Below are 26,839 nucleotides of genomic sequence, written 5' to 3'. Positions count from 1 at the left end.
CAAACTCTCAAATTTTGCACCTATTAAGAACTTGGAAATTGACTTTTCTAACCTGTTTAAAAAAATCTTCCAAACAATTTCAGTGGATTCTGAACATATTTGTTAAAAATCTTAAAATATAATACTTCACAATTAGTTTACAAGAACAATTAATATCAGGAAATATGGGACTTTCTTTCCTGAATTTCAACAAAAATTTTTGCATAATTAGGGGATGGGATTGAAAAATTAATATTGTGAATTAGTAAGTATAGCTAATAATGTACTTCTTCCATTTGGATCTATTATTTTTGTGAGATACCTTTTCCACCTACAACAGTCAAGACTAAGTATTATGGCAGTTGGGTGGCTCAGTGGATTGAGAGCCAGACCCAGAGGCAGGAGGTCCTAGGCTCAAATCTGACCTTAGACACTTTCTAGGTGTGTGACCCTGCACAAGTCACTTAACTCCTGATTGCCTAGCCTTTACCATTCTTCAGCCTTGGAAACAATATATTGATTGATTCTAAGATGGAAAGTAAGGGTTTAAAATAAAAACAATAACAACATCAAAAACCAAGCATCAAAACAAATTGAACTTGTTATGAGACATTCAAATTACTTTGTCACAAAGTGTTAATGCAATATTTTTCAAAAGCAATACTTAGTCACATTGCTCTTGCTTGAAACATTGCTTGTAATAATTATATTTTAGTGAAAGCAAATGAGTTAATTGCAGTATATTTTCAACACATTGTTTCATCTTTGTTTCCTATTTTTTAGCATTTATTTTGGAGTAATAACATTTATTGTATAAAGACCTTTGTGTTTATGTACAAAATACTTATGATACTCAATGGGACTTTTCTTAAAGCCCTACTCCATTACCTCATCATGGTATGGATGTGGCCTGGGATCTTAAATGCCAGGCTAATGTATAATGCCAACCTCACTCAGCATCTGGCAGACTTAACCTGTATGGCAAAATATAGTAATTGATAAGACTATTTTGCAAGCTGGAATGAAGCTCATTACCAGATCACTGGCTTCCATACCCAGTAGCTCTGCATTTTCAGGAGACCAATAAAGCTGAAAATAACTTTTTTCCTCTGAGTATATCTTTAGATGGATAAATTGAACCAAGATGACAAAAAGCTATCAGCTGGTTTGGATTTAAGTCATTTTGACTCTGAGTTCCCAGAATGATAAAGATTTCATTATAGTGCTAATAACACAGTCCCAATATTTTCTAGTTTGCTATGATTGTGATGTTTTGTCTGAGCATGTTTTAAAAAATAAAATACTTCAATCCATGGTTTTTACTCAGCATGAGTATACTTCTTTCCCTAAAACCACAACTGATTCATGCTTTTTCCTCTTATGAGGTTCTTACCCATGCCTTTTTCATAGATTCTGTAGACTAGATCGATCTAAAAATACTCAAGGCCTTCAGATTCCTTTAATATATGGATCCTTTTGACTGTTTTGTACCATAACTGCTTGCCATCATCCATTCTTCTCCACCATAGTGTTTCTGAAATGAATTTGTTCTTTAAATTAATGATGTCAAACTCAAATAGAAACAGAGGCCACTGTACATAAGGATCACCACAGGTTGCATATTGGCTTAGAAAACTACATATTACCATTACGTTTTTGTGTTTTTATTTTGTTAAACATTTCCCAATTACATTTTTTAAAGCAAAGAAACCCATTTGTCCAACTTGTTAGCAAAACAGGAATAAGAGAGAGTATATATGTGAGAAAATATGTACCGGACAACAGTGAGTGAAGGAACTCTCCCCTTAGGAGCAAGATAACAGTTCAACCGAGAGAGAGAGAGTGAGAGTCCCATCTAAAGGGAAAATTCCCTGAAATTTATAGTGTAGGATGTAGTGAGGACATGATGGAGATTGCTAGTTCTTCTCATGTTAACTTCTTCCCAGAAGCTTATTCTTCTCTCAGCAGCAACCTAAATTACATTTTAATCTGGTTTGGACATCATTCGGGAATGCTGTGGGTCATGTGTGGGTCTGATGTCTCTGCTCTAAATCATAAGGTCAAAGGTTCATAGATTTAGAGTTGGAAGGGATCATCAAGCCATTGTTGATTTTGTCTGCCACATCTCTCTCTATTTGCCATGGAGATCAAATGTTTGCTGCCTGAGTCAGTTTCTGGGCTCATTCAGCCTTCTCGTTATGGCAATTTCTTTTGTTCACTTGTGTCTGATTCTTTGTGACCCTGTGGACCATAGCATGCCAGGCCCTTCCAACCTAAGGGGTTCTTCTTTCAATGTCATGTCTTTTAGCTTTTTAATACTATCCATGGGGGTTTCTTGGCAAAGATGCTGGGGTGTTTTGCCATTTTCTTTTCCAGTTTTATGTAGGCAAAAGTTAAGTGACTTGCTCAGAGTCACGTAACTCTTGTCTTTCTGACTCCATCTACCTGCCCCAGGCAATTTCTAGCATCCATTAAACTTCTAAGAAATTAAAACCAAAGCCTTCAAACAAGCAAATATCCCCACTTCCACAAAAAAGAACAGGACTGAGTCTTGAAACTCCAGTTCAAATACACTTCCTGGCAAAAATCTATAAAGTATTTGTAAAGGAATAGTTTATGAACAAATGTTCACAAAGGGAAGCTGTGAACAAGAAAGTTGATATGGTTTTGTGAGTTATTTCCAAATAACAATTTTTATACCATTAACCAATTTTAAACCAGCATATTAGAGCACATTATAGATATAATATACTTGGGTTTCTGCAAACATTGAACAAGATCTCTCAAGTGATCTTAGTGGATAAGATAGAGAAGTATGTGCTTGATAATAGTACAACTTGGTGGATTTGGAATTGGGTTATATGATTAGATTCAGACAATACTCCTAGAGAAAGTTCTTGGGTCTCAGAATGGGAACTTGGCTCCGTGCTGTTTCACATTTTTACCATTCACTTGGATGAAGGTCTACATCAGTGGTTCCCAAACTTTTTTTGGCCTACTGCCCCCTTTCCAGAAAAAATATTACTTAGCCCCCTGAAAATTAATTTTTTAAAAAATTTTAATAGCAATTAATAGGAAAGATAAATGCACTTGTGGCCATCACCGCTCCCCTGGATCGCTGCAGCACCCACCAGGGTGTGGTTGTGCCCACTTTGGGAATCACTGGTCTAGATGGTATGCTTATCAAATTTGCAGGTGATTTGAAGCTAACAGGGATAACTATTATGTTGGAAGAGACAGCCAGGATCCAAAAAAGATCTTGATGTGCTAGAATTCTAGCCCAATTCAAATAAGGTGAAGAAAAAAAAGTTTTTGGACTAGACCTAAGATTTCATTAGTGTAGGGAACTCAATGATGGAGAATTTTCTCTTGTTTTTAAAAAATTTTTTTTAATTCTTTTTTTCTTCTTTTGGTTTCTTTTTAAATTAAAAAAAAATTTGGAGGGAATTTTCTCTTCTAATACATATCAGCATCTTCTCTACAGAAAGTCTTAGAATCTCTTCTTTACTAAAGCAATGAGAATGATTTGCCTAAGGTATGGCAGATGCTAGACATAAACCAGTTCTTCCTGATTCTCAGGTTGGCTCAATACATCATATTGCTTTTCTTTGACAAAAATTAATAGAAATAAATTCAGAGCCCTATGCTTGTGTTGTCGTTCAGTTGTCTTTCAGTAATGTCTGACTCCTTGAGATTCCCTTTGGAGTTTTCTTGATAACAACAAAACAAAACAAAACTGGAGTGGACTGAGGCAAATTGGGTTAATAAGTAACTTGTTCGAGTTCACACAGCTAAGTAAGTGTCTGATTGCTAGATCGGAACTTAGGAAGATGAGTCTTCAGGCCTGGCATTCTACCCACTGAGTCATCTAGCTGTCCCTATACTTATGGCTTTCATAAAAAGTAAATTGCAGAGGCAGCTAGGTGATTCAGTGGATTAAAAAGCCAGGCCTAGGTTCTGAGTTCAGATTTGACCTCAGATACTTGCTAGCTGTATGACCCTTGGGAAGTCACTTAACTCCAGTTAGCTAGACTTTATCACTCTTCTGCCTTGGAACCAATACTCAGTATTAATTCTAAGGCAAAAAACTCTTAGTAGGTTTAAAAAAGAAAAATCAGTTGCACAAACACAAAGTGACAGAAGTGTTCATCAGTTCAGTTCATAAAAAGTAATGGATCTTTTTGGCGGATTCCAAACTTGAACAGCAAAAATAGCAATCAATAAAGCTAAGAAGAGGTTGTCTGATATAGTGGAAAGAACACTAGACTGAATTCCTACCTTGATTGCCTACCACATATGTGACCTTGCATAAGTCAATTCTCTCTGGGTCTCAGTTTTCTCAGCTGTAAATGAAGAGGTTCGACTAGATGACCTCCAAATTCCCTTCTGGTTCTAAAGTGGTAGATAGGCTTCCCACTGGCATTTACTTTGGTGCTCAAAACAGATAATATCTGACCATAACAAAATGGTAATATATAACAAATCAAATCTTTATTAGGTTTCTATTCTTGATGTTATTTTAGTTGTTTTCAGTTGTGTCTGGCTCTTTGTGACCCCTTTTCGGGGTTTTCTTGGCAAAGATACTGGAGTGGTTTGCCATTTCCTTCTCCAGCTCAGTTTTCTGTATGAGAAAACAGAGGCAAAGAAGGTTAAGTGACTTGCCCAGAGTTACACAGACAGCTAGTGAGTGTCTGAGTCAGATTTGAACTCTGGCATTTCTGACTCCAGGCCAGCATTTTATCTACTGAGCCACCTACTTGCCCCACATTATATAAGGTACAAATCATTAAGGTCAATGCTGGGACAGAAGCAAAATATAGGTAAGCAAGAATCTCTGCCCTCTGGGAGAGTATATGTTTACTGTGTTGTAAACAGAGAGCTAATTCTGTCGAAGCAGATAGGTGTGATGATAGAGAGCTAGACGTGGAGTCAGGAAAGCCTCAGTTCAAATCTAGCCTCAGACACAAACTAGCTGTATAACCCTTCACAAGCCACTTAATTTCTTTCCACCTTTGTTTCCTCATCTGTAAAATAGGAATAATAATAACATCTTCCTCCCAGAGTTGTTAGGTCAAATGAGATATTTGTAAAATACTTTACAAACTTTAAAGTGTTAAAACTTTAAATGCTAGTTACTTAAAACTATTTTAATTAATATATTATATAATTTAAATCCGGCCTCAGACACTTCCCAGCTGTGTGACCCTGGGCAAGTCACTTGACCCCAGTTGCCCACCCTTACCACTCTTCCACCAAGGAGCCAATACACAGAAGTTAAGAGTTTATTAAAAAATATATATATATATATTATATAATTTATATGTACATGATATTTATATTGATTGCACTTATGTATAATATATTATTATTAATATGTGATATTTAATAATTCTTCTTCTCAAATGGTTTCCAAATCAGTAACTTATCACTAGAATCAGTTTCATTTTTTGTGATATTGTTCAGTTTGCCATACTCAGGGCCTTCTGACTGTCATATGGGAAAAAAGGATTCTTTATGTTCATATGTGATGATTCTGACTAGTCCTTATAGTCTGAGTAAGACCAGACTCTTGATTTCTGGATCCTGAAATATATTTTCCCAACAATTTCATCACCTTTTCCTGTGTTTTTAGCATGGTAACCACTAAATATCAAGATATATTTTAACTTCATTTAGAAATTCTTCATAGAACTTCCCAATTTGGGCAATATTGTGTAGAACCTGTATAGATCAGTTGTTCCATCTTTAAAAATTGCTTTTTTGATGTTCTCTTATTTTTTTAAAAAAATCATCACTTCTCAAGGACTCCCCTACCCACAGAACTCTCCTTTGTAATTACTAATTACAGTCAAAAGCAAAAAGTAAAATTAAATTAAATTAAATTAAATTAAAAATCAGCCAAAACAACCATGTCTACCTATATAGTCTACCACCTTTTTGCTAATAGAAGGAATCTATCCTTCTTTAAATTTTATCTCCTCCCCCCGTGTCTATACCCTGTTCCCCATCTATACCTCTCTCTCTCTGTCTCTCTCTCCATCTATCCGCCTCTCTCTCTCCCTCCTTCCCTCTGTCTCTCTCTCTTTCTCTCTGTCTTTTGTTTAAGTTTGGCTTGCATCTAGGTTCTCTCCAAAATGGAAATTAGAAAGCTAGTCAACGCTAAATATTAAAGCTAACCAATCTAAATATTTCTCCACTTACATATCTATGTATTTATTTATGTACTTATCTATCTAAATGTATGTATGTTTATATGTATGTATGTATGTATGTATGTATGTATGTATGTATCCATCTGTCTAAAAGTATCTAATAATAAGGACTGCTGCTAGACCTAGAGAGGCTCCAACACTGTACTTCTCTCCCTTTCTAGTAAGGGGCCACTTTGTTCAGGACTCGTGTACACAGTTTGAATTGGGTTTAGTTTGGGGGAAATCTGGTTTTTAATGAGAATTTTTAAGTTTCTTTTCTCATGCTCTGGTTCCTTATATCCTTATATTGACACATTGGGGGAAACAATTTATAATTTAGGTTTTGGTTCATATCCAGGTTCACTCCAAAGGAGGAATTGGAAAAGTAACCAATGTGCAATTTAAATTATGGATGGGACAGCTATTTATTTCCTATATATGCACGGAATGCTTAACTGAAGGAGAATTTTTTTATCTCATTTTTTATCTCATTCTCTCAGTTAGGTTTTCTTAGCAAAAAGGGTTCTCATACGTATGCTTTGAAAAGACTTAAGTAATCAGTAACTTCTGTCATGATTACTGTTACACTCTCCCAGGAGGTTGGTACTTGACAATTTGAGGGACTGTCAAACAGATATTTACATTTGACTTTATTGTCTAAACAATTAGCTCCAGGTCCATGCCCTCTGGAAATCCAGCAAAGGTTTTTAGTTTCTCAAGTCAGTGGACATGTTCTTCAAGAAGCACTGGACTAATTTCTGTGGACTCCCCTGAAGCGCAGCCAGCCATGACTAAGGACTCTGAACTTCTCAGACTCACAAAATCATCTCCAAGGCTCGACACATCTGGTCATGTATGATCAGGCAAGAAACACAAAGCAGAAGAAATAGCTAGAAACCAGTCTTGAGTTCACTTAGCTGAGCTCCTTTGCTCTGACTGTCACATATGAGTAGTTGACAAGTTTCCAGGGTAGAGAAGGGTCACATTCTTCTCATCATTCAAAGGATGTTCCAAAGTAATGCAATGCTACCTGAAGTGTGGAAGAAAGAAGGAAAGAAAGGGTTGAAGTCTCTATTTTTTAAAGGCCACCTAAGTGACTCTTTCTGCTTAATGATTTTTAAGGGGATTGTTTTGTCATTGCCAAGAATCCTGAGTTTGTCATCCTCTCTGAGATGGCATGAATGGCACAAGTAGTCAGAATAGTGATGAGCATGCCCTCTAACTTGGAAATTCTGTTTCTGCATTACTTTTCTTTTCACATATACCCCTCCCTTCTCTCCTCACAAAAAGCCATTCCTTATAACAAAGAATTAAAAAAAAAAGGGAAAAAATAAAACCATTCAACAAAACTAGCCAACCAAATGTTAGTGTATATGAATTGTTTCATACCCAAAGTCACTTAATTCTGCAAAGAAAAGAGGAAGGTGGTTAATTTTTTAAAAAACATGCAAAGACTTACATGAAATTATGAAAAGGGAAATGAGTAGAATTAAGAACATTAAAATTTCTATAGAACTATAGAATTAATGTTCTATAAAGATATAGAATTATTTTTTTAAGAATAATTTGTGAATGTCCACCTCCAGAGAAAAAACTGATAAATAGAAACAAGAAAGACACATTAACTATGTCTTTATGTATATACCTATATATATATTTTGTCAAATGAAGCTTTCGCTAGTTCAGGGAGGAGGGAGAAGGAGGGAGATACCTGGGAACTTCAATGTAACAAGCAAACAAAGAAAAAAGAAAAAAAGGAAGTGAATTATCTCATTTCTTCTTTGGGGCCAGGTATGACCATTATAACCACAATGTTCAATTTAGGGTCTTTTTTTGTTCTTTACATTTGTTTAGTTGTAATAATTATATCTGTCTTCCTAGTTCTGCTTACTTCACTTTGCAACAATTTCTGTGAATCTAGCCATGCTTCTCTATAGTCTTCATATTATTCAATTCTTTTTTTTTAAGCCCTTACTTCAGGGGTCTGCAACCTTTTTGGTCATGAGAGCCATAAACGCCATATTTTTTAACATGTAATTTCATGAGAGGTGTACAATATGTTTAATGCCGAATACAAGTAAATATGTGCATTTTATGTAAGAACAACACTTTTAAAGTACAATAAGTCTCTGAACTATTTTTAAAAACATTATTATGTGCTAACTAATGATGAATAAAGTACTTCTTACCATTAATGTGACTTTTGGTGCTGCATGGTTTTGCTGATGGATTTGTAGTCTGGTTGATATGTGGTGAGGTTAAGCTTCATGCAGGCATTGAGACTTCCATCTGTTAAACGTGATCTTAGGTTGGTCTTAATGTTCTTTAGATGTGAGAAAGACTGCTCACATGCATATGTAGAGCCAAACATTGTCAGTACAGCAATACTCACATGCTGCAGTGTGTGTTATGTGACAGGAAGGTCATTCCAAGTTTTGATAATCAGCTGATCCGCGGGTTGAAGATTTTTCATTTCTCCCCACTTGTGATTGCTCACCAACTCTGCTTGCTGTCGTGCAAGTCTTTCCAAATCTTTATTCAGTGACTTGAACTTATTCACCCACATGTCTGAGGCCTTCAGATCAGCAGCTTGAAGCTCATAATCTCTGATGGAGACACCGGGGATGTAACTCAGGTCAGCCCTGTCCACTGCACACTCATGTGGATGGGTTATGAACTTAAAAAGATGAGTGCGCTCACAAAATTCTCCAAAGTGCACTTTGAATGACTGCAGGAGATTAGATGTGACGCCCACTAGCTGCTAAAGATCAAGATGTTGAGCAGGGTCACTTGTTGTGCATGTATCTTTAAACTCTCCCAGTTTTTCAAAGTGTAGTAAACGACCTGTTTCAATGTCAGTGATGAAGAGTTCTAGCTTATTTTCAAATGCGAACACTGCTTGTTGAAGGGATAAGACTGTATTTCCAACACCTTGCATTTTCACACTGAGCTGGTTCAGATGTTGAGTTATGTCTACAAGGTAGTAGAACTTCAGGAGCCTCTCAGTGCTGGCTAACTCAGGATGCTCGACATTTTTCATTTCAAGAAAAGTCCGGATTTCACTCAGACAAGCTGCGAAACGGTTGAGCACTTTCCCTCTTGACAACCAACACACATTGCTGTGCAGAAGCAGACCAGGATAATTATTCCCAACTTCTTCCAGCAGTGTTTTAAACTGGAGATCATTTAAAGCTCGGGTAACAATAAAATTGACCACCTGAATGACCCATGACATCACCTCACCAAGCTGCTTGCCACACATCTGAGCACAAAGGGCCTCCTGATGTAGGATGCAGTGAAAACTTAGGATGGGTCTCTTTTTATGTTCATGACGAAGCGCTACGAATCCTCTGTTTTTCCCCACCATGCAGGGAGCACCATCAGTGCACACTGAAATGAGTTTATCCATCAGTAGATTTTTTTTCATTAGCAAGCTCAGTGAAAGACTTGAATAAATCCTTCCCTCTTGTTGTCCCTTTCAAAGGCAAAACAGTAAGACTTTCCTCACGTAGTGTGTCACCGACAACATACCTAGCAATCACGCTTGTAATGCAAGGTGGCTAACAGAAACTTTTTGCTTCTGTAATTTCAAATGGTCACAAAAAGTTAGTTAAAAATCTTAGAATCTTCAGAAAGTCAGAACTTGAAGCTATAAATAGAGATGAAGTTCCAACTGATGGGGCTTTTGCCTTCTGGCTTTCGCTGTGGCTGGAGGCTTTTGCTTTGGCTTAACCTGTTGGCTTTGGCCTAATTGCTTCAGCCTTGGCCTGTGCTTATTTTGTCTTGGGAAATTTGGACCTATCTCATTTCTCTGGACCTCTCCCTGATCTCCCATCTCCATCCCTCCCCTTCCCTGAATTTCCTTTGGGTACTGGTTTGAAGGGAGGGCTTGGTAATTAGACATTGTGGGTTTAGTTTCTATAGGCTAGTAGAGTATCCTCAAATAAGTTACTCCTAATTTTAATGATTTGATAGAGACTTTACTTAAAAGGCAGTCAAATCTTCCTGACTGGGAGAGCCAGACTCTCTCTGTCTAAACCTCTCCGCAAACCATCCCCCACCCTCACACCTCTCCCTAGCAGCAATTAGAAAGACCCTGAATCCCTCTCCCCTTCTGACTGACCCTGGTATTAATAAATCCTCTTGTTATCTATTCAAACCCTTTGGTGAATCATTGTGTCGAAAATTAAGACAAGGGCTCAATAGGAAGGAATAATTTTTCTTTATTTCTTGAGAGAACTGGGGGCATCCATCTTGGCAGGAAGTACTAACCTCAAGACTTCCTCCAGCCATCATTTTGACTGGCAGGGAGGGGCCCTCTCCATTCCTCTCTCAAGAGACTGGAGAAACTAACAAGAGAAAACCTCCAGTCAAACCTAAACGTTTCTTACTGGCCCTAATTTCCTCCCTGTATTCTCTGTCTCAAGCCTCTGGGAATAAATCTGTTTGAGCTGCCCTCTCCTACATACCCATTTCTTCTGTCTCCTATATACCTTCCCTTACCTTCATTCCTCCTCCAGTCACCTTATAATCACCTATATCCCTTTTATTCTTCCTCACGCCCAAATTGCGTTTTGTTGACTCACTCAGATTTACCTTACTCACTTTTTTGATAACACGCTGAACTGGGATAAATGGCTTATGTCTGTTGACTCATCCACAGCAAGAGAAAAGAATAGTGCTGCATTTATGTCCTTCAGTTGTGTTTCCTCAATTTGCTTTGTCATCATTATTGTATGATTGTGAACAGTTTTTGCCAATAGAGGTATGCCTTTTATTTGTTTGATGATCTTGTCTTTATCTGAAAAATCATCAAAAAGTTCATTGGCCACATCAAGCATGAATGTTTTGGCATACTCCCCATCTGTGAATGGCTTTCTGTTTCTCACAATTGCTAAAGTAGCAGCAAAGTTAGCCGAATTCCAGTCACCTTGTTGGGTCCAAAAACGGAGTTGCTGCTGACTAGCTTGCACTCTGCACAGTAGCTCTTCACATGCTTTCTTCCTACTGTCCCCCGCAGGATATTTCGATGCAAATGTAGTGTGGCATAGGTCAAAGTGTTGCTTTATATTTGACCGTTTCATTAATGAAATTTGTTCATTGCATATTAGACACACTGCAGAACTTGCTCTCTCCACAAAGGCAAATTCCTCTGTCCATTTCTGCTGAAAAGTACGATACTCGTAATCCTTTAATACTCCTCTTCTTCTTTTAGCCATCTTCTTCAATAAAAGGGTTTCTGCAATTAGTTAGCTGACTACTTTATTAAAAGGAAGGAAAGTGCAGTTCAGTTTAATTAGAAAATTTGAAGTTAAATACCAGCAAGGGCCTGTCCCCTTCTCCAGCTGTGAAAACAAAAAGAAAGAAAAACAACCAATTCAATCTATTTTATTAATCAAAAAACAAGACTTAATGGGGCACTGTAGTACTGATATAACTGCACACATACATATAAAACTCCTTTACACTAAGAAAATTGCTGAAATAAAGAGAGAAAAATTCAGGGAAGAATACTTTTTCCTCTTCCTCTTTCAAGTCAGGCAACAGGAGAAGAAAAAGCTGCCGGCCTGCTGGTTAAGCCATTTGACCACATAAATTAAGTAGGAGATCAAGAGATTACAGAAAATAATATGACTTGTGTGCAGGCATTAGTAAATAGTGGGGGAGGAGGGTACCTTTTCATGGAAAACTGGCCAGGACACATCACACACATTTCCTGGTACAGGTGTTTATCAGTGCTGCCTACTCAATCATTCTGTATCAAATGAAACAACTACTGGGGAGAAATGCTTCTCACTAATGAAGCATATGTAAAGATGTAATCTGACTATAGTTCCCCTTTAAGAGCAGGTAGAAAAGTTAAAAACAATAACAATCCCACAAATAGGGAGTGCAGACCCCATGAATAGAGGTAACAAACAAGGCAGTGTCCTCACTGAAAAATCAATATAGCAGCAGAATAGGTAAAGCAAGTGAGACAGTTCTAGAGAGGGATTGTAAATCTATAAATACACTGAGATAAAGCCATATAAATCAGAGGCAGAGGGGTAAGAAACAAGGCAATATCCTCACTGAAAAGTAAATATAGCAGCAGAATAGGTAAAAAAAAAAAAGTGAGACAGGATTGTAAATGTATATATGCACTGAGATAAAGCCATGTAAATCAGAGGCAGAGGGGTAGAGAATGTAGACAAACGTGGTCAATCACTATACAGAACCCCAAGATGTCAGTAACAGGCATGGAAAGAGTAAAAGGAGGGCAGAAGGAGGAAGACAAAGCTCACCTACCAAGCCCAACTAAAGACCAGGATTCATCTTGAGTGGCAATATCAATGAGGGAGCCTTCTATCTTAGAAGATAGTCAAGATAGTCACGGTACCGAAAGGTACGTGACGTATGACGTCATGATGTTGACGTATCACGTGATGCATGATGTCATACACAAACTGTTAGTTACTGTGCCGTGGTTCGTCTGTCAGTGCTCACAGTGTGCGCTCCTGTAACAGCGCCTGAAAAAAAATGGACTTTATGGCTCCTGCAAAAAGAGCCATATCTGGCCCTCAAAAGAGCCAGATATGGCTTGAGAGCCATACGTTGCTGACCCCTGCCTTACTTTCTATCTTAGACTCAATGCTATTTATTGTTTCCAAGGCAGAATAGCACTAAGGTTTGGGCAATGGGGGTTAGGTGACTTGTCAAGAATCACACAGCTAGGAAGTGTCTGAGGCCACATTTGAACCTAGGACCTCCTGTCTCTGGGCTTGGCTCATAATCCACTAACCAACCCAGCTGCACCCCATATTAATTATTTCTTAGAGCAGAAATATTCTATTACAGTTATGAACCATGATTTATTTTGCCAGTCCTGGTAAACAGACATTCATTTTGTTTTCAGTTCTTTGCTATGACAAAAAAAATGCTTCTATAAATATCTGTCTTTTTAGCAAGAGACATTCTTTCTGTTTGTCCCATTTGTAGTACAGAGAGGGGGGACACAGCAGTTTTTTCAGGCTTTGACTGAGTTCTTATGTCAGTTAGGAGTTTAGAATCTTGAGAGAGAGTTTCAGTTGGACCTGGGACCTCATGAAGAGAACCAGGGCCAGCTGAGCTCCTGTTTCTCTTTTCTGGAGATTGAAAACCTAGCCTAGCTTTGGAGTGTTTTTTGAGATTTGTTAATTTAGATAAACCCTTCGAATCTTCATACCCTACCTCATTTCCCTACCTTCCTTTCCCTTACCTAAATGTCTGATAGGAGTGAATAAGGAGAGTGAATCAGAGAGTAGTTTCAAATCTGTGAGAGTTCAGCTATACTCTTGCAGTACTTTATCTAGAGAGGTTTGGTAGCCATCATCATAATCCCTTTTGATTTCAAAATCACCTTGAGAGCTGAGTTAAGGCAGGACCTTGCTCAAACTCAATTCCTGTTTCCCTTCCCCCACCTGAGGTTTCTTTAAGCAACTCTTAGGGCTTCCTTGAATTCCTTTTACCTGACAATTTAACCTGAGAAGACAATAAACCCCTTTTGTGTTTAAAACAGACCTTTTAGTTACTTTGTCAGTTAATTAGTAAGGAAGGGAAGAAGAGGAATAGAACCAACATACTCTGGGTTTGAGGGAAGCCGGTATCCATCTTGAAGGAAGGTGTAACTTCAAAACAAGTCCCTTCCTGTGAAATTAACTAAAGCCTGTAGTTAATTTCAATCATTCTATTTCCCTTCAGTTTGTCTTTAGTCTAAGTCCTAGTCTGTATGCTGCTGCTGATTGCCTGTTTAGATTAATTCCTCCTCTCTCTGGAAAATCTTTGTTACCTCAGTGTTATACTCCCTGACTTCAGCCTCATATTATATCCTGAATCTCACTATTACATCCTACCTGCAACCCATATTACCTACCTAGCAAGCCCCTGACAACATCCCTTCCAAATCCCCTATAAGATAACATCTTTCCAAAAATTCACCTATAACACATCTTATGTCAACTTATACACAAATCTTAGTCTAATGGCTCTGTAGGACAGACAGAAGGTGTTCCTAAGTTGTTGTTGCTGCTGTTTGGTCAGTTCAGTCATGTCTGACTCTTCGTGATCCCCTTTCAGATTTTCTTGGCAAAGATAACTGGAGTGGTTCACCATTTTCTTTTCCATCTCCTTTTCTAGATGAATTAATGGAGGCAAGAAGAGTTAACTGACTTGCCCAACATCACATACCTAAAAAGTGTCTGAGATCACATTTGATCTCAGGTCTTCTCAACTGCAATTCTGCTACTCTAGCCACTGCACCACCTAGTTGCCCAGGTTCTTGTGACCAGTGCCAAAAGATTGTTTTCTCTTGTTGTTTGTTCAACTAACCAGAGTATCCCAACTATATGCCTGCTGTATTTAACTGAATTAAATAAGTCTTTCCAGATAAAATAGGTGACCTGAGCACTTATTTCAAGCTCAAACTCCATTGGGATGAGTTCAGGAAAGTTCAGATATAACCTTACCCAAGACAGAGTTTCTCAATGTTGAACTTCTGCCCTTCTGGTTCCTGGCCAAACCTCCTAATGGAAATAGTGAAATATCCCAAAAGTGTACACTGAAAATGAAACTCCTATCATAAGAGACTTAACCCAATTTTGTACAGCCAAAAAGTTCAAAGAGTCTGGATGTATTTCCAAATTTTATCAGAATTTCCAAGTCATTGGAAATCATTCTTTGTGTTACCACTTTTCCACTGCTTAGAAGTTCTTGCGCAGATTACGAATATGGAGAATTTCTCTTAAAAAGGCTGTAAATAAAATATTCCCAAGGGATGGTTCCCTTGATGAATAAACACATGAACTTCATTTGCCTCGCTCTGCAAAAGAACTTTCAAATAAGCCAAGCTAAATCTCCCATGGACTATGTCTAACAGGCTGCCTGACTCAATTCTCAGATGAGGAGAACATATGCTCAGCTTCCTTCCCCCCTCCCCTCCTCCTCCTTTTTTAATCAAATGCGTTACAACATGTGAGCAGCACTATTACTCTGGAGTGCTTGGTTTCTCCAGATGCTTTTGGCTGCCTTGCTGTGGAGTCCATTTACTGGGAAATGGAGCAGGGTTTTTGAGAAAAGGGGTGTTTTCCAGGCCTCTTGCTTTCTCAATAGTAATCTCAGACTTTTCCCTTAAAGGGATAGGGTACCACAGAGTAATTCCTCTTGTCCCATTTAGAAGGAAGAATTCTTTCAGAGGAAAAAAATTTAAAAGTTACATCTCCCATAACCAGAACCCAGCTTTTTCATGACCTCACCTATATAAAACATAGCTAAAAATCAGAAAGTAAATTAAAATGGGGAAACAAAATGGATGTTACTAAGTCCATTTGCTTCTCCAAAAGTAAATGGTCATCCTATGGGTCCATTAAATATTAGACTGTAGAAAATAGCATTTAAATGACATTAGTACAAGCAAAATGGAATGCAGAACTGAGGTAATTGTCTGGAAAATTCAGGTTTCTTTTTTAAAAAGGTTTCTTGGAAGTGGTTAATTAGATATTTAAAGCAAGTTGCCCCCCCCGCCATAGTTATATAATCCATAAAATTGAGCACTTTGGTCTTTGAATAATGAATTATATTTCTTTAGTGCAAAACAATCTTGTGAGGTAATGCAAGTATTATTATTTATATTATCGAGTATTACCATTTTATAGAAAGGAAAATCAAAACTTAGAGACAGAGCTTTGCTCTCTAAAAAAATGCAAGACCCATTTAAGTATAATCTGCATTATTAACATTTTCTCTATCACTTTCTTAAGTGCAATCACAAAATGAATCAATCCCTGATTTGTAATATTTTCAGATTTCCAAGGTGTAAATGCTTACATAATGAAAATAATAGGTTTAATCAAAGCTGGCACCAGGACATCCTCACTCCAAATCCAGTACTCCTTTCACTATACCACCATGGATACGAAGAAGTTTAAGGTATCATTATTGTCATCAAGTTGTGTATAAGTTAGTTTAAGAGACAAGGGACATACATAGAAAAGGTAACTAACAATTTCAGTTCAGTTGAATCTGACTCTTCATGACCCCATTTGGGATTTTCTTTGCAAAGAGATTGGAGTGGTTTGCCATTTCCTTCTCCAGCTCATTTTATATATGAGTAAACTGAGACTGACAGGGGTTTAGTCATACAGCTAGTAAATGTCCCAGGCCAGATTTGATCTCAGGTCTTTCTCACTAAAGGCCTGATGCTCTATCCACTGAGCCACCTAACTGGCCAAACTAACAATGAAGAATAGTAAATGATAACATTTACAGTAATGTAAATGTTCCAGTAATAGTATTAAAATAATATAGTAACAGTAAATGATAACAAGGAAACTGATAGAAACTGGTCCAAGATTTTATAGCAGGGAGAGATCTTTGCGACTAGGGAAAGCTTTGCGTAGGTAATCAGACTTTATAGGGTTTTTGAAAGATGGCTAGATAAACGTTTCAATTTCCCTTTCATTTTTCATGTTCAGACAAAAATTTTACTGAGCTATCATATAAATCCTGTTTCCCCAAAGTAAGCACGCTGAGGGCAGATACTTTCCTATTTCCTTCTACATAATACAGTAACAAGCAAAATGTGCTCAAAAGTATCATAGATTTATGGAGTCATAGATTTAGTGCTTGAATGGAAATTTCTGTCTGCTGTTAATGGAGGTAAAGTTGGGTTTTGCTCTTCTTAGTTTCATTATTCTGTATCCTTTCTCCCTTCAGTGGTGCTTACCTCTCAGATATACAGTATCTTCTTGCTTTTTCTTCTCTTCCTTCCTACTCTCAAAACCTTGCACTTTAATTTGCGAATGACACAATAGTTCAAATTATTGCTTTTCCTAAGATTATTTGTATTTTAACAGGATTTTATTCCATGAACTAAAGGCTGAAGTGCTGGTAGCATCTGAGCCAGGGCCTTTGAAAAGGACATCAGGTTCTTCTTGGTACCCCTTCAACATCACCAGATTTCTACTGTTCAAGCTAATTCAGAAAAGCTGCCTTGCAGAAGTGATGTATCAATATTAAACTTTTGGATAATTGTCCCATCTTTGATAAGATTGTATTATATTAATACAAGGCCAGGCTCTAGACAAAATTGTGAAGTCAGTCAAATTTGTCTTCTGTGCTCTTATTGACCGTTTTCTTTACCATCTAGCATACTACCCTTTCATTGGCAGTGTTTTTTAGTTGGTTCAGTCATGTCTGATTCTTCATGAACCCCTTTGGGATTTTCTTGGCAAAGATATTGAATTGGTTTGCCATTTCTTTCTCTGGCTCATTTTTATAGATGAGGAAACTAAAGTCAATAGGGTCAAGTGACTTGCATAGAGTCACATAACTAATAAGTGTTTGAACCCTGATTTGAACTCAGGTCTTCCTGACTCCAAGTTTCACACACTGCACCACATTAGCTGCCCCATAACACCCTCTATTTTTCTTCAGTTATCCAATAGACTCTTTCCAAAACAAACTTGCTGTGTATTCTGTCTGTGCATAAGGCCAACATTGATTTATCCTCTTGAAAATGATTTTAACTTTGCAATGTTTTTCATTGCTTGATAGCTATGGAAGGTGACACATTAAAAGTAGTTGAATTTGTTGATTAAAAAAAGTCAGGTGAATGATTTGAACTTCGATAGTATTCAGTCTTTCATAGCTTTTAAAACTTTAGTTTAGAAAAAAGGCTAAGTATAAAAATAAGACCTTAAGCTCCTCTCAGCATATTTCCAGCAGGATATGTTTTACTCTGCTTATATTCAAAGACAATAGTGTTTAACAGGTATAATTTAACTGGTATGATCAGAATCTTCCCCCCTCCCCCCATCTTTTAACTATGTTACTCATGTGTTCTTGATATAAAGTTGGTTTTCACCATGAGCATTGTTATGCTGGGAAACAATGCTATGCATAATTCAGCCAGTCCTGCTATTACTTTCCCAATATATATACTACTAAAGGAAGGTAGCAGAGTTTGGAGGTATCCCAGCAGAAACTCTTTTCCCTCCTTGTCAAAGTAAATAGTCTCCCTAAAATGCAAAAGAACTCATCAACTACAGGAATGGGGAAAGTTACAGAAGTGGCCGTTAAATAACTCTTAGTAAAAAAAACACAAAACCTTATCACCAATTTATCAGTGTGGGGTTTTTTAGACCCCAAGCTCTTCTCTTCTCTCACATGGCCCTTTTGCTGGCCCCGAATGATTTGGTAACATTTGAGACTACTGGGATTTTAGATTTTCTGAGTTAATTTATTGTTCCCAGAAAGATTGTGAGCCAAGAATCAGAATAGTCCTGAGGAACATGAAGGAGGAAAGAGGGTAGGCATAACCCAAGGGAACATGAGAATGAAGGAGGGAGGAGACCAGAAATTACTATGTTGGTTACCACTTTTTTTTTCTTTTGGTAATTTTCTCCACACCACATGAAGGTTTTACAAAAATTGACCATGTATCAGGGCATTGAGATACTGCAAACAAATGTTAAAAAGTCAGAAATAGCAAACATATTCCTTACAGCTCATAAAACAATAAAAATAGCAATCCATTTAGTGAGTTCAAACAAAAGATGCATAACTAAATGGAGATGGGGACAGCTGGGTGGCTCAGTGGATTGAGAGCCAGGCCTAGAGATGGGAGGTCCTAGGTTCAAATTTGGCCACAGACACTTCTTAGCTATGAGACCCTGGGGAAGTCACTTAACCCCCATTGCCTAGTCCTTATCGCTCTTCTGCCTTAGAACCAATACGTAGTATTGATTCTAAGACTGAAGGTAATGGTTTAAAACAAACAAACAAACAAAAAACTAAATGAAGACTTAATAAAATTCTGAATGATGAGTGGTTCAAAAAACAGAGCATATAAACAATTAATAATTATAAGAAAGAAAATAATAAATAGACAACATATTAAATTTTCTGAGATGCAGCTAATGTAGTCCTCAGAGGAAACATTATAGCTGTAAAAACATATATTAATAAATAGAAAATGAGATGATTAATAAACTAAAGATATATTTAAAAATTAGAAACCCAACAAATAAACAAACATAAAACAAACACAAAAGGGGAAATATTAAAATTCTAGAGGAGGAGTAAATTGGAAATTCAAAAAAACTATAGAGATGATAAATAAAATTAAAATATACTTCTTTGAAAAGACTCAAAATTGATAAACCTTTAACTTATCTGATTAAAAAGAGGACATAAAATCAAATCAATAAATAAATAACAAATAAAATGAAATCGAAATAAAACTAGAAAAAAACTAACAATCTACTCAGTTCAATTATAAGCTAAAAAAAACCTGAAAAGAAAGAATAGAGGAATAGCTTCAAAATGACCAAAAAAAGGTCATTCCTTACAAACAGAAGACTAAATAAACAGAGATATTAAATAATCCAGTCTCAGAAAAGGAAATAGAACTAGCTGTAAATCAAGTACAAAGTTGCAGTGTGGGAGGTATAGGAGTGGTGCAGACAAACTCCTTGATTACAGGAGAATTCTATTAACTTTTAAAGTTAATAGCAATAATAAAAAAGTTAAAATATATAAAAATAATGATAATAAAGTTAAAATTCTATAAATTTTTAAAGAACAATTTATAGCAACACAATACAAATTATTTTTAAAAATTGAGAAAAATGTACATTTCTTTCAGTTTTCATTTATTAATTACCAAAGATCTATTATATTCAATTTTTCTAAAATTTTCATCTGTTCCTTAGCTTCTTTCTGGTTTATCATCTTGTTAGATTTTTTTAGGTCTATAAGGACCATAGGGAGCTTCTTATAGTTTTGCTGCCTGTTCCTCCCTTTAATTTCATTAGTTATTTTCTTTAAAGATTTAGATGCTACATCATTCAGTGCATCTATACATAAATAAACACACACACACATACACACATATATATATATACTAAGTAATGATATAATTTTATTATCACTGATGCTTTCAATCAAAATGCTGTTTCATTATTAATCTCTTTAGGCATGCTTGCTTTTGCTTTTATCTTGCTTGAAATTTTCCTAGGTTTAATAAATTTTGCTCAACCCTTCATTTTAACTTTGTGTCAGTCTTTAGGTTTCATGAATGCTTCCAGTAAATGACATATTGTTAGATTTTGACATTTAATCCATTTTATGAGTGTTTATTCCATTCACTGTTAGTATTATGGTTATTGGGCTTTACTTCTACCATATCCTCCAATGCTTTCCCCTCTTTTGCTCTTCACCCCATCTTTTACAAAGAACATGGTATTGAATGAAAAGGAACAGGATCAATATTCACAATAAAATTTAAGTGCTCTATTCTCATTCTTCATTCCTTTCTGGGAGGATGAATGCTGATGTTGGCTTTTTTGTTGACTATCTCTTTTTCCTTATTTAATTAAAAAATTGGAAATTGTCTCTTCCAGGGCTGTAGCCTTGATAGGCTCTAATATGATGTGAGCAATCATCATGGCTTTCTTCTAATATGATATGAGCAAACATCATGACTTCATTCCTATCCTAAGGTCCCCTGGCATGTACCCTTGGTTATTGAACAGATTCTGTCTCCAATATGGTTCCAAGTCATGTATTGCTTGGCAAAGTGATCTTTCAGAGTCTAATACTATGCCCCGTATGCTGTTTCTACTAGCTAGGGCACAGTCAGTCAATAAAAATTTACTAAATCCTACTATGTGTCAGGGTGACAGCTAGATGGCATAGTGGATAACACTGGAGTTGGAATCAGGAAAATTCATTTTCTTGAATTCAAATCTGACCTTAGATACTTCATAGTGTTTACCCTGTTGACCTCAGTTTCCTCCTGTACAAAATTAGCTGGAGCAGGAAATGGCAAACCACTAAAGTATCTTTTCTTCATGAAAACCCCAGATGGTGTCATGAAGAGTTGGACATGACTGCAACAACTGAATAACTGTGCCAGATACTCTGATAAGTACGGAGAATATAGATATAAAAAAGAAAAATGGTTCTTACCTTCAAGAAACTTATAATCCAATGACAGAAGAAACATACCAAAAGGAAGCTGGAGAGGGGAGAGGAAGGTACAATAGAGAAGTTCAAAGGAGTGTAGTCAGGTGGGAAATGAAAAGATGGCTGCCTTGGGCACTCTCCTTAAATGGAACTTTTGAGATGAATTCTCCATACTCCATTCAGAGGAATGGGTCCCAAGGGCTGAGAGTCCTGATAAAGCATGAGTTGCAGAGCTGAAGAAATCATACAGGGTGCAGAGCTTTTTGGGGAATGATGGAGATGTCAAGAGGATCACAGGTAGGTAGGAATGAAGAGATCCTGTTGACTTCTTGCATCATTTTTTCCATTTTTTCTCTGAAGATGAATAGCAATTTTCATCATAGGTCCTTTGGAATTGCCTTGGATCATTGTAACTAGTGCCCTTTTAGATCTAACAAACCTTAGAACAAACTATCCAAAAATTCAGGCAAAGACCAAACCTGAAGTTACTTTTTTTGTCCTATTTTGCCCTATTTCTCAGGCATATGAATCTCAATATCCCTATCCTAGGCAGCTAGTTTGAGTAGTGGATAGAGTGCTGGCCTGGAGTGAGGAAGTCTCATCTCCCTGAGTTCAAATCAGGCCTTAGACACTTCTTATTAGCTGTGTGACCCTGGGAAAGTCACTTAACCCTGTTTGCCTCAGGTTCCTCCTCTGTAAAATGAGCTGGAGAAGGAAATGGCAAGCTATTCCAGTATATTGACCAAGAAAATCCCTAATAAGGTCACAAAGAATTGGATATAACTGAAAAAAATGACTAAGCAACAACAATAATAGCACTTCTCTAAGGGAGAAACTGAAAGAGAATATGGTATGGATTCCTTATTATGTTCTATTCTGTTTATTCCTCTATTTCCTAAAAGTTGTGAATATGTAAGAATAGACATTAGTTAAATGCAAAATCTTTCTTTTTCAATTATTTTTAATTTTAATTTTTTAGAAAAAAATTTTCCATGGTTACATGATTCATGTTCTTATTATTCCCTCCAGGGGGCAGCTGGGTAGCTCAGTGGATTGAGAGCCAGGCCTAGAGACGGGAGGTTCTAAGTTCAAATCTGACCTCAGACACTTCCTAGCTGTGTGACCCTGGGCAAGTCACTTAAACCCCATTGCCTAGCCCTTACCACTCTTCTGCCTTGGAGCCAATACACAGAATGGGCTCCAAGTATTGGCTCCAAGATAGAAGGTAAGGGCTTATTTATTTAAAAAAAAATTATTATCCCCTTTACCCCCCCAAATTGCCCCCCCTCTCTGTAGCTGACATGTATTTCTACTGGCTTCTTCATGTGTCATCAATCAAAACCTATTTCCATATTATTGATAGTTGCAACTGGGGTGGTCATTTAGAGTCTACATCCCAAATCATGTCCGCATCAACCCATGTGTTCAAGTAGTTGTTTTTCTTCTGTGTTTCCACTCCTGCAGTTCTTCCTCTGAATGTGGGTAGTGTTCTTTTCCATAAACCCCTCAGAATTGTCCTGGGACATTGCAATGCTGCTAGTACAGAAGACCATTACATTCGATTTTACCACAGTGTTATCAGTCTCTGTGTACAGTGTTCTTCTGGCTCTGCTCCTTTTGCTCTGCACCAGTTCCTGGAGGTCTTTCCAGTTCACATGGAATTCCTCCAGTTTATTATTCCTTTGAGCACAATAGTATTCCATCACCAGCATATACCACAATTTGTTCAGCCATTCCTCATGAAATCTTTCTAATATACTTCAGTTCAATTCTCTCTGCACTGAAGAATAGGTACATAGAGTCCAGAAGGGATGCAACAACCTTCGTCACTTCTTGTCACTTATTCCTCAGAAGGGATAGTCAACCAAACATCTTCCTTGTGTGGACATACAGTAGTCAGACATATTCTGTGTATATCAATAAGGAGAAGGGGATGAGAACTAAGAACAAATAGTAGAGAATACAGAAACAATATAGTCTCTTAAACATTTGGCTCCAGTCAACTTATTTATTATTATTATTATAAGTCATACTTATTTCACATTACTCCCCATCTTGTATTCTCTGTTCTAGCTAAACTGTCCTACCTTTTGTTCTCTATACACAATTTCTCCTTTCCTGTCTCTGCACCTAATTCTGCTAATAATTTACCCAGATCTCTTAGACATCTTCTGTGGAGAAAATAAGTTGGAAAGTCAAGGACATTTCTAGTATTTAGGAAATTTCAGCAATAAATGGTACTTTAGGTATTTCAAGGGCAGATCAAGGGGGTTTAAACAAATTATGAAAATAAAAAAGCAAATGGAAGGTCTTTCCTGATCTTCTCAGATGTTATTGCCTTCCCCACCCCGATTACCATGTATTTAATTTGTATATCTTTTTTATTTACTTGTATGTGTATTTAATTTTTGTCTTTCTCTCCCCACACCATGCCCAATACCTAGTAGGCACTTAATACATGCTTGTTATTTTTCTTTCTCTTCTGACTTCCCATACCATTTATTATCTATTCTATTCATTAAACAGTCAACAGATATTGCCCAGTATTTTTAATTATCTTTAGTCACTTTAGTTACCTGTTTTCAACAGAATTTGACTAAAAATATGGATTGTACACCATTTTGTGTACTTATTGCTTCTTTAATTAGCTTATAATTTCCTTGAATGGTCAACGCCTCTCTGATAAGAGGCAGGAAACTCAGTTGTTCATAGTCAGCAATCCTGGTCAGGGGCCTAGTTGGGGCAGGAATAGTCCCCTCCAGGTAAATGGGATACCAGTTGCAGGGAAGGAAATGAAAAAAATACCAAAGCCAAGAGAGGCAAAACCACAAGCCAGTTCAAAACAGGATGAAATATCTAGAGAGGCAGCCAAAGTCCAGATGAGATAGGAAAAAGAATGAGGGCAAAGAAAACCAGTAGCTGGAAAGCAGAAGATAGTCAGAAATGTATGGTGTTGGGTTGGTCATGAGGAAGACAGGTGTGAACAAGAGCTTCTTTCTTTGCATCTTTTTGAGGGAGAGCTAGGTTGGGTTTTCATGCCTAACTTTTCACCTTGATAGAGAGCCTCTTATCTGAATCTTGGAACCAGGCATTAAGGGTAAATACCATGGCTCGTATTTCTGTCCATCCTTCAAATGCCCTGCCCAGGAGAGATACTAAACAAACATAGATGGTTTGATTGATGGTAGGATAAGTTATTTATGATTTAATTATGTTTGTCTTCTTTTTCCATCATTGCTATCTTCCAGATCACTCTCATTCACATTATTTCTGAGATTTCTCATTTCTGCCTACCTATTTAAATAAGTGGTTCAAGACCAAGGAAGATGGCTCAAGAAGAAATCAAGCAAAAGTGGGCAGTAGAACCAATGTGCCCCACATGAAAAATTGCAAAAGTAGCCTGGACAAGAGGCTCCTGACAGGAAGCAGAGATGTTGGGGGAGGATGGCTAATGCTGTTATATTTCTGTGCTCATCAGCCTTCACTTTGTGAGTTTATGTGTTGGAAATGGAACCAATGTAAAAACAGCAGGTCAACTCTTCCATGTATTGTGCCAACATTTACTTCAGATCCTGTGCACCTGGGGGAGGGGGAGTGTTTTTTCCTTTTCTGCCAGATTTTAGAATGTGCTTTAGAATGTCAGCTGCATGTGTTCATACTTGTTTGAATGCAGCTCAGAAACAGTAACCTGCAGTCTAATTAAGAGAAGAAGGATTAGACTAGGCTGGCTGCTGAGTAGCTCTGGGTTCTGGTCCAAATGAGACTCAGAGAAGAGAATTAAGCATGGGGCATGAACTTTCTTCAGAGATTTTCAGAGGGCTATAATCTATATTCTACAATAAGTAATGTATTTATACAAGTTAGGCCAAGGAAAATATTTTTGAAGGTGTGGGATTCGAATAAATGATGAAAAAAACCCCAAATGAAAACAAACACTCATAAAGTAATTCATGCATTTTACTACAATAAAATTTGAGCAAAGAGATTGGCCAGATGGTCCTTGAGGTTCTTTCCAACTCTGAGATTATATCATACTCTAATAAACACCACAGAAACAGATGGGTTTGGTAGCATCCTTAGTGTCAATCTGGTATCCAAGCCTCAGGGAAAAAAAATATCAAAGTGATAGCATTTGCTTCTTGTCAGTACCACAATTTAGAGTATTAAAATAAGGTAATATTTATATGCATTCCATCTGTCAGCTAGGTGATGGACAGCTCCCTGAAATATATCAATGTCATCAGATCAATGCACTAGTTTTATCCTATGGAATATCCTTTTTTCCCATCACCCTTTCTTGTAGAACTCTATTTTTCTTATTTGCCTTATCCTACTGTCTTCATAGTGTATAATTAGAATTTGCTCCCCAGAAACTCCCTTTCCCAGCTTCCCAAGTTCCTTCTCACATTATGTGCTAATGTAGATAGGATATAAGTTTTGTGTAGCTCCTCTCTTCTCCCCGAAATATGGCTGTGGACGTGGGGTGAGGTGAGAGACAGGAGAATTTTACTCAGGTATTTTTTACTCAGGTTTTACTTTTGTTCCTTTTATTTCTTCTACTTCAAGTAATTATTAATACACTTTATAAAACATAATGCTTGGAGTTATTGGATATTAATTTAAATTTTACAATATCTTACTTAAGTATAACAAAGTCCTGGGACTGAGTCAGGAAGAACAGAATTTGAATCTGACCTCAGGTACTTGTCCAGAGTCACACACCTAGGAAATATCTGAGGTCAGATTTAAACCCAGAATCTCTTGTCTCCAAATCTCTCTCCATCCATGGAACCACATAGCTGACTCTCATTACTATTAGTTTTACTCCAAAAGGATGACCCAGAGTTTTTGAGCTTCCCTGGGAAGCTTCTTCTTGTATCCCATGTTTAGCACTGTCTGGTATATTTTTTGTTCAGTCATTTCAGGTATGTCTGACTCTTCTTGTCCCCTTTTGGGGTTTTCTTGGCAAACATATTGTGTAATTAATATCTGTACCCTAGAACTACAATTCCCAGAACTCTACTCTCCTCACGTTATGTGCTGATGTAGGAAGGATATAAATTTGGTGTAGTCTTGCCTCTCACTCTCTTCTCTTCCTGTCATGGCTTTGGTGGAGTGGGCTTTTTAAACAGGCAAGAAAATTTAGTCACATGGTCATATTTTATTAGATAATTACTTTTTTATTCCTTTACTTCTAGTGATTATTAATAAACTTTATGAAATATAAATTCTTGGAATTGCTGGACATTAATTTAAATCTTACACTATCAAAATGTTTTGCTATTTCCTTCTCCAGCTCATTTTAAAGATAAGGGACTGACTTCCGGGTTAAGATGGCGGCAGAGTAAGAAGCAGCTCTTAACCTCTCCTGACCAAAACACACAAAACTCCTCAAGGGGACATAAAAACAAGTCCAGACGAACGGAGGAACCCCACAACAGGGCACAGCGTGGAAGGTACGTGGAATTGAGACATTTCCAGGCTAAAAAGGGCTCTCACTCAATCGCGAGCTGAGCAACCGCCCCACCCCCACCCCCTCCACACTCACCTAAAGCTCCGAACCCAGCTAAAAAGAAATAGAGCAAGTTTGGGGCACCCATCGAGTCATCGGCAGCTCCGGGACCTGTTCCTGAGAGCAGCAAGACTTAGGACCCCATTAAGTCAAGAACGCACGCGAAATCTGAGCG

The sequence above is a fragment of the Gracilinanus agilis genome, chromosome 1 (genome assembly GCF_016433145.1).
Source record: "Gracilinanus agilis isolate LMUSP501 chromosome 1, AgileGrace, whole genome shotgun sequence".
Taxonomy (NCBI): domain Eukaryota; kingdom Metazoa; phylum Chordata; class Mammalia; order Didelphimorphia; family Didelphidae; genus Gracilinanus; species Gracilinanus agilis.
The sequence above is the reverse complement of the archived record's forward strand: the minus strand, read 5'-3'. Positions refer to the sequence as shown.